This window comes from Dunckerocampus dactyliophorus, chromosome 8, assembly GCF_027744805.1.
Source record: "Dunckerocampus dactyliophorus isolate RoL2022-P2 chromosome 8, RoL_Ddac_1.1, whole genome shotgun sequence".
NCBI classification, from domain to species: domain Eukaryota; kingdom Metazoa; phylum Chordata; class Actinopteri; order Syngnathiformes; family Syngnathidae; genus Dunckerocampus; species Dunckerocampus dactyliophorus.
The window spans coordinates 19,424,114-19,437,063 of record NC_072826.1 but is presented as its reverse complement, the minus strand read 5'-3'; the positions used below and the strand labels follow the sequence as shown (position 1 = coordinate 19,437,063).

The 12,950-nt window shown below is 40.8% G+C and overlaps 1 protein-coding gene across 2 annotated transcripts in view; it reads right to left on the bottom strand.

Annotated features, from left to right (window-relative positions):
• Nucleotides 1-12,950, bottom strand: part of kcnab2a (potassium voltage-gated channel subfamily A regulatory beta subunit 2a) — a 121,569-nt gene that overhangs the window by 102,140 nt on the left and 6,479 nt on the right. The window contains exon 1 of one of the 2 annotated variants that reach the window (XM_054785826.1): nucleotides 4,630-6,997. The exons of the other annotated variant lie outside the window; for it this stretch is intronic. The gene's annotated coding sequence lies outside the window, so the exon portion shown is untranslated. Of the gene's footprint in view, nucleotides 1-4,629; nucleotides 6,998-12,950 lie in introns of those variants that run through there. 2 annotated transcript variants of the gene reach the window in all.

The window sequence follows — 12,950 nt, the reverse complement described above, 5'->3', positions numbered from 1 at the left end:
AGAGCCTTCATCCTGGCAGTCAATGCTTACTGAAGTGTTGGGTCAGCATCTTCTGTGTCAAGCTAATGTGGCTCACACAGGTACACCTGCGTACACTATACTTGAGTACCAACTAGTGGTACAAATTTGAATGACACCTCTCATGACTACAATGTATGGACAAAATAGTCTAAAAAATGTTATGATAATATTTAATATCGAGGATAATTTGTAGCACAACTATCGACCAGCAAAATGTGTTATAACAGGCCTACTATTTACCAGGTAAGATCTACTGGAACAACTTCTCATTTACAATGCTGACCTGGCGGACCGCTCAATCGTGAAGGAGTCTCATCACAAGCACTAACCTGCCCCCACCTGAACTGAACATGTCAAAAAGGTGACCTGAATCACAGCCAAAAGTTGGTGAAAAAACGTTGAAACTCCTCTCTAATGCAGCATGAATGCAAGCTAGCGGGGTTCGCTTACTTTAGCAGAGCATGTTAGTGCGGCTGTGTGTGTGTGTGTGTGTGTGTGTGAGAAAGACTCAGGCTGTATGACTGTGTTTACACAGTGTTGTGTTAATGTAAGCGAACGTTTTACGATGCCCGCTGACTCGTGCAACTTGTGAGTGAAATAAGGAGAGAGGCACATTTATTCTTGCTCCCAGCTCGTTTTAACCATCAACAGACATTCTCAACACACACAACATCAACTTCCGGCCTTCAAAATAAGAGTGCTGTTCACCACATACTCTCTCTTGTTGACCACAAAATAAGGGTGTCATAAAAATATAATTAATACATTACACATTAACATTAATAACGCAAATGGAATTGCATCGGCGACAATGTCTTCCTTAACCACAAGCACGTACATTACGGTTTGTTGAGGATTTTGTAGCCATGTGTGCAGAGGCTGACATCCCATTAGTAAAGTTAGTCAAGCTACATCTTTTCCTGAAATACTGCGCAAAATCAGCCAATGATGTATTGCATCAATAAATGTAATGATTTTTTAAATTTAATTAATGGACATTTTATTTACAGTCACACTCCATGCCGGTAAAATAAGTGTGAAAAAATGTAAAAAATGGAATGTAAAAAAATGAAACAGAAAAAACGGAATTTGTGAAAAAAACAAAACGACACTCATTTATAGGCCTGTCACGATAATCGATAAATTGAACGATTAAAAAAAAAAAAACTGGTTGATAATTATGACGCCTTTAATTATGATAAATTGACATGTGCATGTATGTGTGTGTTTCACCTGCTCGTCTCCCTGTGCCACACAGGCTGGATGACAAAAGGGTTTACTCTGCATCTCTATGCACACATTGGTTTTATAGTGAAATGACCAGAGAGTGGGCCCTCATCTCATTCAGCCTCTTTGTGGAGGCGGGGCTACTAGTGAGTGGATACAGAGGGTTTAGCTGTGAACTTTGTGAGGCAGCATACGCTAACTGACGAAGGCACAGAAGCGATGGCTTGCCACAGCCGACAGCCACAATGTGGGAACATTTGGGTTTTAAACAGAATGAACATGGCGGGCGCATGAACACAGTTTTCTCAACTGCGGAAAAAAAAAATAACAAACTACCGAGCCTTCGTCTCGACAGTCAACGCTTACTGAGGCGTTTGGTCGGCAAATATAACCAAAACAGGGCAAAATGGTGTGCTCTCACAAACAGTGTCACTGTCTACTTTGCAAAAACATACATACAGGCAACTTCAGTGTCAAGCTAATGTCTCACACAGGCACACCGTACACTATACTTGAGTACCATCTAGTGGTTCTAATGTGCAGTACACCTCTCATGACAACTCATGAAAAAATCGTCTAAAAAAATGTTATCGATAAAATCGATTGACCATAATTGGTAGCGCAATTATCGACCAGCAAAATTTGTTATCGTGACAGGCCCTACATTGATTATGTCATGCCTAAGTTGTCCCAGCCTAAAAACGCAACCACAGCGGTGCATTATATTATCTGTTCTGATCACGGCACTGCACGCGAGGGGAACCGGGATTAAAGGTATATAGGCCACTTACTTATCTTTCTGTCAGTGCTAATGTGGCATTTCATCAAAAACTCGAACCATACTAAATACTATTTTGAGCCTCGATTACTGGGACATGTCCTGTCATGTTTGCAACATCAAACGACCATCTGTGTGTGTGTGTGTGTGTGTGTGTGTGTGTGTGTGTGTGTGTACTGATGATGCATATGAGTGTGCTACATTCACCAATTACGTTGGTTAACAGACAAGAAGGTTTTAAGAAGGTATGAAATACTTTCAATATGCAGAAATATACATGTGTTGAAAATTGCATGATAAATAATAAGAAAGCTCCAGAGTTGTGGGGCAGGAGAGTAGTATACAGTTTGGCCCGCGACGTAAAGTCGGCTGTGAGTTTTGGCCCCCTGTGTGATTGATTCTGACTGATTAATTGGATAGTTGATGAATCATCAATTCATCACTTAAATGTTGCAGTGTTACCTTTATTTGTATATGAAGTACATATGAAGTGCCTTCCTTCACCAGGAAAACGTGTTTCTTTGGTTTGACCACATTCTGTTTTGTCTGAAAGTCCAGTTTAGAGAAGTTTTTGAGCTTGGATATATAATCCGCCATTTTGGCAATCAGATGTATTAATTCTTTTAAAATGTCTTTGCTGCATGTGGCTTTTTGTTGACGCTATCTGACACATTAACGTTGGTGCTGCAGTCTGTGTGCCTCAACAAATTTAAAAAAAAAAAAAAGGGGGCGTCCGGGAAGTGACACACGTGTGTTTATGGAAGTAAACCCCAATTCGTGATCTCAGTCTTGGTGCTTTTGTGGCAATTTCAAGGATTTTGTGCAAACGGAGTAAGCATTTTCTTCAGTGTCGAAGACGGCAGAATTTTGGCTATGGCAGTTTGTGGGGCACTTGCTACGACGTCTGTTTCCAATAGCGTGTGGGTGAGGAGTCAGAGCCACAAGTGCACAAGTCACTGACATGAGCTGGTTCACTGACACGGATTTTTCAAATAATTTTTGTTGACATATAGGTCCGATATACAGTATGTGACCCGAACGTTCAGACTGCAGTAGCATTGGATACATATCAGACTTATATCTACATGCAAAAGAGGCCTGGGTTGCATTTGAAAAAAATAATTGTACTGTTCACACAAACATAAAAAAAAAAAAAAAATCAGAATTGATCTGCAGTGTGAACATAGACTTAGGGGCGTGTCAGAGTGGTATCATTGCCATGAGATGGGAGGTTTTTTCCTTCGGGTCATGAAGACCTGCAACCTCCTCTTCTTTCTTCTTTCAAAAGTGCAGCAAACAAGTGAGGGAGATGATAGTTTTCTCACGTTTGGTGCTTGTAAACAGGCTCTCGGGACACGTTACACTTAGCAGATCCTTAAAAAGTCACTTTTGCTCAGTAGACGACCATTAAAAAAAGCTATATAGAAACGAGATAAATACAGTACAAAGTAAATAAAGTAGAAAGTAATGTTTTTTAGCTGGCTGTGGTCATTTAAATAAATATGTAACTTGTCAAAGTATCACGTAAGGACACCGCATAAACTTGTTATGCATTTACAGCATACACTGTGGAACTATTTATAAAACGTATCTGCACTAAAGAGAAAACTTCTGCATTGAAGTGTTCACTCAAAATGACTAACTGGCTGGAGAGCTGCTCAACTACATTGAGTTGACTGATGTAGAGGCTTGGTCATCATCATAAAAATCAATATATAACAGTTACAGTAAGTCAAGCACAGCCATCAAACCAAAACAAATTGTCATTGTGCTGACAAAGACATGACCAAGCTGTACGATTATACATTGTATTCCTACTACTACTTGTTTCTTTTGCCTTTATGTAGCTTTTCCTGCCTCCTCTGCGTCCGACAGCGTACTGCACCAAACAGAACTGCAGCAGCCTGCCTCTCCTTTGCATCCTGTTTGGACCAGAGCCCATTCTGTGCAGGTTGGTATGCATGCATACTGTACAAAACATACAGATACTGGCCTGTCTCAACCTCACAGAAAATAGTTTGAGCTTCTTTTCTTAGTATTGTTGGCTGTGCAACTGCAACAGATAAAACTGCAGCAGTAACAGCAGCGGCAGTATCAGCGGGGCAGCTGAGGTGAAGAGAAAAAAAAAAGAAATCAAGCCTTCCCTGCCTGAATGCAGATGTTTGAAAATGTGGACTTGTGTGCAACCCTGCACTCTTTCATGTAGTCTATTCTGGAGGTTTAATCAATCCTAGGATTTATATGGCGGAACATGCATAAAACATGACAGACATTCAGACTGTAGGGACAAATGAGAGAGAGCTAAGTACATACCAACGTAATAAGGTATGCAAAGACATCTTTCAGTGCAGCAGCAGCGGCAACAACCCTATCAACCATGCTGACTTCCACAGAGACACTCGGTCGTAGCTATTTAATCTTGCTAATACGCACCAAATGTTATATACAAGACATAGCAGAGTCTCTTTGACACCAGGATGTTGGAATGCAACAGCAAGAACGGGGCGAGAGAGTAACAGACCGGGTGCGTGCAGCTTCAGACACAGAAACGATGCTTTAAAAAAAAAAAAAAAAAAAAAAAAAAAAAAAAGAAGAAAACCCACCTCAGTCTGCAGCAGATTCCTGACACAGAGAGCGGAACCAGGGGAATGAATTTAAAAAAATACAGTAGCTACTGTATAACCGGCCGAGAATTCCAAAAACACTGAGCGGAGGGGAGGCAGAAAAGATGTGGAGGTGGAATGACACAATAAATGATACAAGTCTAGCAGATGCGGCGGAGGCAGATTCTGTGTGACTGGGATTGTGTGCCTGAGTGTGACGAGCATGTGAGTGCCGGGCATGAGGAAGAGGGAAAGAAGTGACACAGAACAACGAGTGAGAAAGAAAGACGTGGAAGGAGAAGCCTGAATAAAATGTGTGAGCTGAGCAGGATGCATTAGAGGAAATACCCCTCCCTCTTCACACACACATACATCGACACACACCTCCCTCTGCACAGTCAGCATTGGAGGGAGTATGCTTTCAGTCAAACTGAGTGACTTGTAAATGAGGAAGAAGAAGAAGAGTGCAAAGAGAAAAAGCTTGCGGTGCTCATTTCACTTTCATTGAAAGTGGCTCTAATTTGACTGGAGTGGAAAAATAAAATACATGTATTCTGTGATTAAAACGGCCTTTTTTTATTAGCTTTAGCTATCTTTGGATTGCGTGACTGTAATCTAAGAACTAAAGACTTGTTTCCACCAAGTTGTATGGTTCAGGACCAGTCCAGGGTGTACCCTGCCTCTCGCCCGAAGGCAGCTGGGATAGGCTCCAGCATACTCCCGCGACCCTAATGAGGATAAGCGGCATAGAAAATGAACGGATGGTATGGTTCAATTCAGTTCACTATCCATCAGTAAGCTACAAACATGGGAGCTGTATGTTTGATAATTTTGTTTTGCGAACAGGCACGATGCTGTTAAAATGCGAGTGTAATGTTAGCACTGTAGCTCACAAAGCTATGCTAGTGTTGCTAACGTTTGTGTCCTGCTGTCCCACTCCTGAATGTTATGTTGCTGTATGTGATGCTGTGGAACCTCGGTTATGGTCTGCCCTGGTTAGTGTGTTTTTTTGTTAACGTGGAAAATTTAAGCCACAGTTTTGCCTTGGTTTGCGTGCATTATCAGGTTAGTGTACAATATGGCGCGCATCTTGGAATGTTACTAATACAATGTGTGAGTCAATTTGTATTCTTAATATATATTTTTTTAAATCAGAAAGAATGCTTCCTTGTTAGCATACTATTAGCTAACAAACTTGGCAACCGGAACTGGAAGTTACGTCACCCACCTATGATGTCATTGGTTGAGGTTAACAAGAAACATGTTTTTATAGTTTGTCAGCAATAATTTTACATGCATAAAACAATTTTAAATGCATATAAATGAGGGCTGAAGGAACATTTAAGGTTAACCTTCATTGAAGACACAATGTGGCAGTGAGACATGGACACCATCTTCCTGTTATGTCATGTCAATGTTTTGGCAATAGTGCTTCTCACCTTCTTAGTCAAAATTCTGGCACTTGTGGCATTTTGGATTACAGTAACACTACACTATTGAATTCAAGAAATAACTCAATGGCAAAACAGTAAGATTGTATCCGTGTTGATCTCGCTGCCACATCGTGTGTTTGGGAACAGTCACGTCAGGAATCAAGTCTTTAATGGAGGTAATGTAACCTCAAATGTTCATTTATCCCTTTCATTCCTCATTTAATTGTACAATATGTACTGTATATGCATTTCAAATTGTTTTCTGCATGTCAACCTATCGTAAAACTAGAAAAATGAGTTTTGTGTTGACATTTTTGGTTCTCTGGATCGGATTAATTGGATTTACATTTTTTATTTAGTACACTCGTCTAATACACTTGGTGAAAAATTGTATAATATGGGACCTTTAACTGTACAGCAATGCTAAAGGCCCGCCTGCAAGTATTCAAAGATAATCCGCATTTCGAAACAGCAATTTTGGTATTTGTTCTGTAGCAAGCACAAGCAGTCCTGATTCGAGTAGGGGGGTTATTAATTGATTATTTCAGAGCAGACTTTTCTGTTTACCAGGTGACTGAACAGGTGGCTGAGCAGGGAGGTGGCCCTTCAACAGCGCTTTTGGATCAGTCCAGATCCCGGGTCGCATCAGGTGTCGAACAATTGCAGCATCAGCATTTCATTGTTAATGTTAGGCATAAATTACATTGCATTGTTTAATTTGGTTTTTAATCTATTTCCTCACTACAGGACACAAGAATTTGTTATGAAATCCTACAAAGAGTTGAAGATTTTCCAGTATCGTGCACCTGCAAGTACAGCATATTACTTTTTATACGAAAAGCCTTCTAAATTCCTGTGTACACACATTTGTCCTCGATGCTTGCCCTTGCAGACACAATACTTCCTCTGATGGAAACAAGCTGCGTCAGCATTGACTCAAAGTGTGATATTAGCACACATTTGAGCATTATTTCTCTCTGCCATTAACACAGACAGCCATGCGTGTTTGTGTGTAAAAAAAGCTGCTTACAAAGAGAATTGTCAATGCTAGCATGTACGTACTTTTGTACAATTACAAACATGGGTTGTATACGTAGGTGCAAGCTAAGACACCCCAAAGAAATATGATTCATTTCTCTGTATAATGACTAGGCAGACATAATTTAGAGCCACAGCTCCTTCAAGTTTATCTGAGGCAGCTCACAGTCTTTTTTTATTCACCAACCCCAAGTAATAAGCTGTCTCGAATACTGATGGCTTGAGGTAATATATCTAAAGCATTCGTCGTGTAGAATCATCCTGGCATAACGAACTGAGTGCTATCTGCAAATGTTTTCTATTATGGAAAGCAATTCATGTTATAATAGCCACGGCTCATTTGCAAACAAGGCGTCTTCCAAAAATAGCACGCTTTATGTATGAAACAATCTCCATGACACAGCATAAAGAAAGGTGACTGAAAACAGGAGTCTTTGCCCTCTGTGCTGCTTTCTGGGGAGGTTAATTACGGTTACCATACGGGGTGCAACGATTCCTCGAATAATTTGAGTACCTCGATTACAAAAAACAATCGAGGATTTTTTTCTGCCTCGAGGAGTCGCAACACAAGTCGCAAAGTGCTTACGTCACCCACGCATAGGACGAAGAAGGAAGCGCATGTTTGAAGGCGCGGGAAGATCGAAGAGGCGAGAAAACGCGAAAGGAAAATAAAACGTCAAAAACAGACAAGTTGAACACTGTGATGTGTATCCGTTGCAACACGGCACTTATTGTACATACCACTACAGCACATCTTATATGTCGCATCCTCAATGGAAAGGAAGATCCGAGACAAGGTAAAATTAACGTAGCCCAAATCAGTGAGATTAAGGTTAATGCATCTTACTAACAATACAGTAACATTAGGTGTGTGGAAGGCTAGCTTTCGCTTAATTATGACTACTGTTGAATGTGTGGCAGTTTATTACGATGGTAACATGACTTCATACAGGGTTTATCACATCTGCTAAAACACAGCGCTGGGAACAAGGAAGTGCGTGTCTCACTCACTTACTTGAAAGTAATGTGTTCCACTACAGAAGGTGCCTTCATTTTACTTTGAACACTGCAAAATCTCAATATCTTGTAAAGAATAATACACTAAGTCCCCAACTAACGAACACAATTGGTTTCAGACGACCGTTCTTATGTCGAATTGTGCTTAAGTAGGGGAAAAAGGTAATATTACCAATGATATAGGTACTACATGTATTTGTATTGTATTGTATTTGTACTTTATCCCACAGCAGGGAAATTTACTTGTTACAGCAGCAAGCAAGATACGCAAGTAAAGAATACAGTGTAAGGAAATGCATATTGACTACAACATGGTTCAGGTGGTGCAGGTGTTATTGCGCCTGACAGCAGTCGGTATGAAGGACCTGCGGAACCTCTCCTTCTTACACCGTGGGTGTAACAGTCTGCTGCTGAAGGAGCTGCCCAGGGAAACAACAGTGTCATGTAGGGGGTGAGAGGTGTTGTCCATGATGGATGTCAGCTTAGCCAACATCCTTCTCTCCCCCACTTCCTCCACGGAGTCCAGAGGACCGTCCAGGACAGAGCTCGCTCTCCTGATCAGCCTATTGATCCTGCTCCTGTCCCTGTCCGTGCTGCCCCCTCTCCAGCAGCCCACAGCATAGAAGATGGCTGAGGCCATCACAGAGTCATAAAAGGTCCGTAAAAGAGTCCTGCACACACCAAAGGACCTCAGTCTCCTCAGCAGGTGGAGGCGACTCTGGCCCTTCTTATAGAGGGCGTGGGTGTTGACGGACCAGTCCAGTTTGTCCAGTTATGTACGTGTATACATATACAGTATATGCATATGCATGTACATATGAGTTTGGATGCAGTAGTAATATTAAACGAGGATAATTAATGAAAAAAACAATAATAAAAATGATATAATAATACGTAATGATAAATGTTATTTACCTTTGAAGAGGAGTGGTCAAGCATACGTCGTTGGTGGTAATGGTGGAGGAGGAGGAGTTATTGAAAAAAAGGACAAATCGTCGTCATCATTAGACTCTTCTAAAAGAGGTAGTGTTCTATGGGTGGTGTAGAATAAAGCAGGCCTATTAACTCTTCATAAACTTTAATCACACGCTCTGTCCGGGTTGTATCATACAGCTACAATGTAGCTTTCTCTCTCCTCCCCTCCCTCCTCCTCCTCCTCCTCCTCTTGTTCTCATGCTGTTGGTCCCATTAGTGTCATAGTGCCCTCTGCTGGTCAAGCAGGTAGCAGTATAAATATGGGCTCGCTGGTCAAGCATGTAGCAATATAAATATGGACTTATAAGGCAAAACATGAAAATATAGACTAGTCGGCTTGTGTTCGTATCTCCGAAAGTTCACACGTCGGATGTTCATTAGTAGGGGACTTAGTGTATTTGTCTTATTTCTAGTCAGCCTGTCTAAGTTCAGGATTTACAAATGCACAGCCATCAACATAATGTAATATATAATTTAGACTTAGTAATGACTTAGTAATTATCGTTTCTCTCCTTTTCCAGTAAATAGTTAGTCTGGGATAGATAAATTAATCTACAAAAGCACCATCATGTAGTCCATCAGACGCAAGAAAATACACTTTGTTCCTATGTACAATGTGAATTTAAGAAATAAAACGGGTGATTACCTAAAAAATGAAACCAAGTGGTCATTCATTATTTAGTGAAGTTATTATTATTTTAGTGAAATTATTTATTATTATTTTATGTTTTCTCTGATTACTTGATTAATCAAAAAAAATGTCAGAATAAAAATATTCGATAGCTTCAGCCCTAGTTACCACAACCCTTTTCAATCTGTGCTATAGGTGATGGTTGTTCAAGGTCATGAGGTGGACAAAGACAGACGTAAATTTGGCACGCTCCATTCTCCAGGATCACAATGCAGTAAGATTTGATTACATGAAAAAAGGACAACTATTATCAATGACATCTCCATTTTTAGCTTGCTAGAGGTACATCAAGCCTGTATTACCGTATTGATCCCAATATAAGACGATCTCAAGAAAACGGGGCATCTTATATTCATGGGCGAGAGATTTATATGTGCAAACCAAAAGGTGACATGTGTCTCAAAGGTTGTTCGCAAGTTAGCAAACAACAGAGAATGGTGTTATGATGCTATCTTAAAGATAATGGTGATCAATGAGTCAAACAACTAAACATGTGCATTAATCATGTGTATTTTTTTACTACAATTAGACGATTGACCGGAATTCTATTGACACAAGATTTTAGCTAAAATGATTCACTTTGCCTTTGCAGTGTCCTGTGGGGGGTGTCCTGTGGTGGCACGCTATCGTGCCATTCGGTCCTTGTACATCCGGAGCGGGAGCCTGGTTCGCAACGCCAGCAGTAAGTCAAGTTGGTTCCCGATGAACGTTGGCCTCCACCGAGGCCACCCCTTGTCAACAATTCTGTTCATAATTTTTATGGACAGAATTTGTAGGCACAGCCAAGGCACGGAAGGGGTCCAGTTTGGAGGCTTTAGGATCTCGTCTCTGCTATTCGCACATGACGTGGTCCTGATGGCTTCAGCGTTTACTGGGGCTGTTTGCAGCTGAGTGCGAAGCTTCTGGGATGAGATCAGCACCTCCAAATCGTAGGCCATGGTTCTCAGTCGGAAAAGGGTGGATTGCACCCACCAGATTGGGAGTGAGGTCTTGCCCCAGGTGGATATCTCGAGGTCTTGTTCACGAGTGAGGCGGATCGGTGCAGCATCTGCAGTAATGCAGTCACTGTATCGGACTATCATGGTGAAGAGAGAGCCGGAAGGCAAAGCTCTCATTTTATCGGTCGATCTATGTTCCCATCCTCACCTGTGATCATGAACTTTGGGTCGCGACCGAAAGAACAAGATCGCAGATACATGTGGCCAAAATCAGGGTGGCTGGACTTACCCTAAGAGATAGCGTGAGGAGCTGAGCCAGTCAATGCCAGCGTGTTTGGTCACTTCCTCACCTACAGTATTGCAGTTCAACTATTCTTGCACCTTTGTTTGCATGCCTTACCTAGCTGTTATTAGCGGCAGCTATCTAGCAGCTATCTACAGTTATTCGCCTAGCTTGTGGTCTTCGGACTCCAAATGTGATTTTTACCACAGTGACATTTTGTTTTTAAAACAAACAAGCAATGTGGTTAGTTCAGAACTATTTTTTGTCCCACGGGGAATCCACAAGTGGATATCATGTTTATGGGGTACGTATTTTTGAAGTACTTTTTCAAGTATCACTGAACAACTTGTCTTGTTGTCATAATAGTAATTATGTCTTGTCCTCAAAACACTACGTGTGTGTGGTTGTTTAAATGAACAAACACAGTGTGCACAGCTTGTATCACCAGCTATGATGGCCATACTATCATAGGGGTCTCCTATCTTGCCAGCATATTTTGAGTAGCTCACCATAAGGTCAAAGAATATTTGCTTCAACTCTCAATGGCCACACTGTTTGAGTGGAGATCTGCTTGGTAAATAAAGTAGTGTACAATTTAAATGTTGCCAGTCATAAATAAAACCCAAATAGTTGACAGCTCTAACAATGATTGAAAGTTGCAGACCCCTGAGCAGGACAGATTTCTCTTTAAGAAAGATATTTATATGTATTGTTTTATTCTGTTTATTTTGTTATCTTGAGCTAAAAAATAATTATTCAACAGTTTATTTTCCATGTATTCGTATTACTCCAAAACATGCATCAAATTAAATTCAGGTTTGTGTCAAATAGTACAAAAATCATTTGTACACAAATAAAGGCAAAAAAAACCCCAAAAAACAACCCGGCCAAATATTTATTTTTTTAATAATTATCTTTTTGCCAGGGGCCCTTGGAATGGTCTAACAGGGCCCCTGACTAATACCACTCATCATATGTAAATTGAAAAATGTACAGTTAATCCATGTGATCAGTATGGGCCGATCTCACTCATGGATGATTGGCATCGGAATCGGCAGCATAAAACCCTGATCGGACCATCCCTAGCTTCAAGTCATGATTATTTTCTAAGTAGAGTCATCTGAAGTTTGTTGTTTCAATTCATTGAGTTATTGAATAGGCTCTAGACAGACCAAATACAAACAGTGGTTTGGTCCGCAACATATCAGAAAAGAGGCAAAAAAATGTTGATTAAGCCATCAGGTCAAAGATGGATGTGTGTGAATTTCTTGTTAACACAAAGACGATAAGTCTCCTTTCATGGATGATTAAGGAAATAAAAAAAACATTCCCACTTGAGCGGCTGAGAGGACATTTTTATATAAAATTTAATTCAATGATTCCATTGTTGCAGCTCTAAATAAAACTCAAATCCGTTGTGTCATATGCAGTTTTCCAACAATGTATACACAGAATACATGAAAGGATGTGGTCTCCAAGTGATTATTGATCCGTTTGTAACACTTAAATCTCTAACGACAACATTTATTCTTGCAGCGCCGTGTTGCTCTCACTGGCATTCTTTGGGGGATTGCTCAAGAGGCTTCCAGACATTTCTGATCACAGCCGGAATTAGCACACAGTATGGGGCAAAAGTGACAGGTATTTAGGGAACAAAATTGCAGAGTTCTTGCACACCCCAGAAGCGCAAAAAAATGTAATCTACATCCTAGGGGTGTCCAGGGGCTATGCACACGGAAATGTTTTCAGGTCAAACGGGCATAGATTTTATCGTTTCAGCCTTGCATCCACACGGAAACGGCGTTCTGGGTGGCCTGAAGCGGTATTTTTTTGAAAACTGCTTCGAAATCTGAACACGTTGCAAACCACTGTTTTACAGAAACGACGACGTGACTTCGTCGCCGTCACGTAACCACAAGTGAGGTTTGATGACAAGCCAACATAAT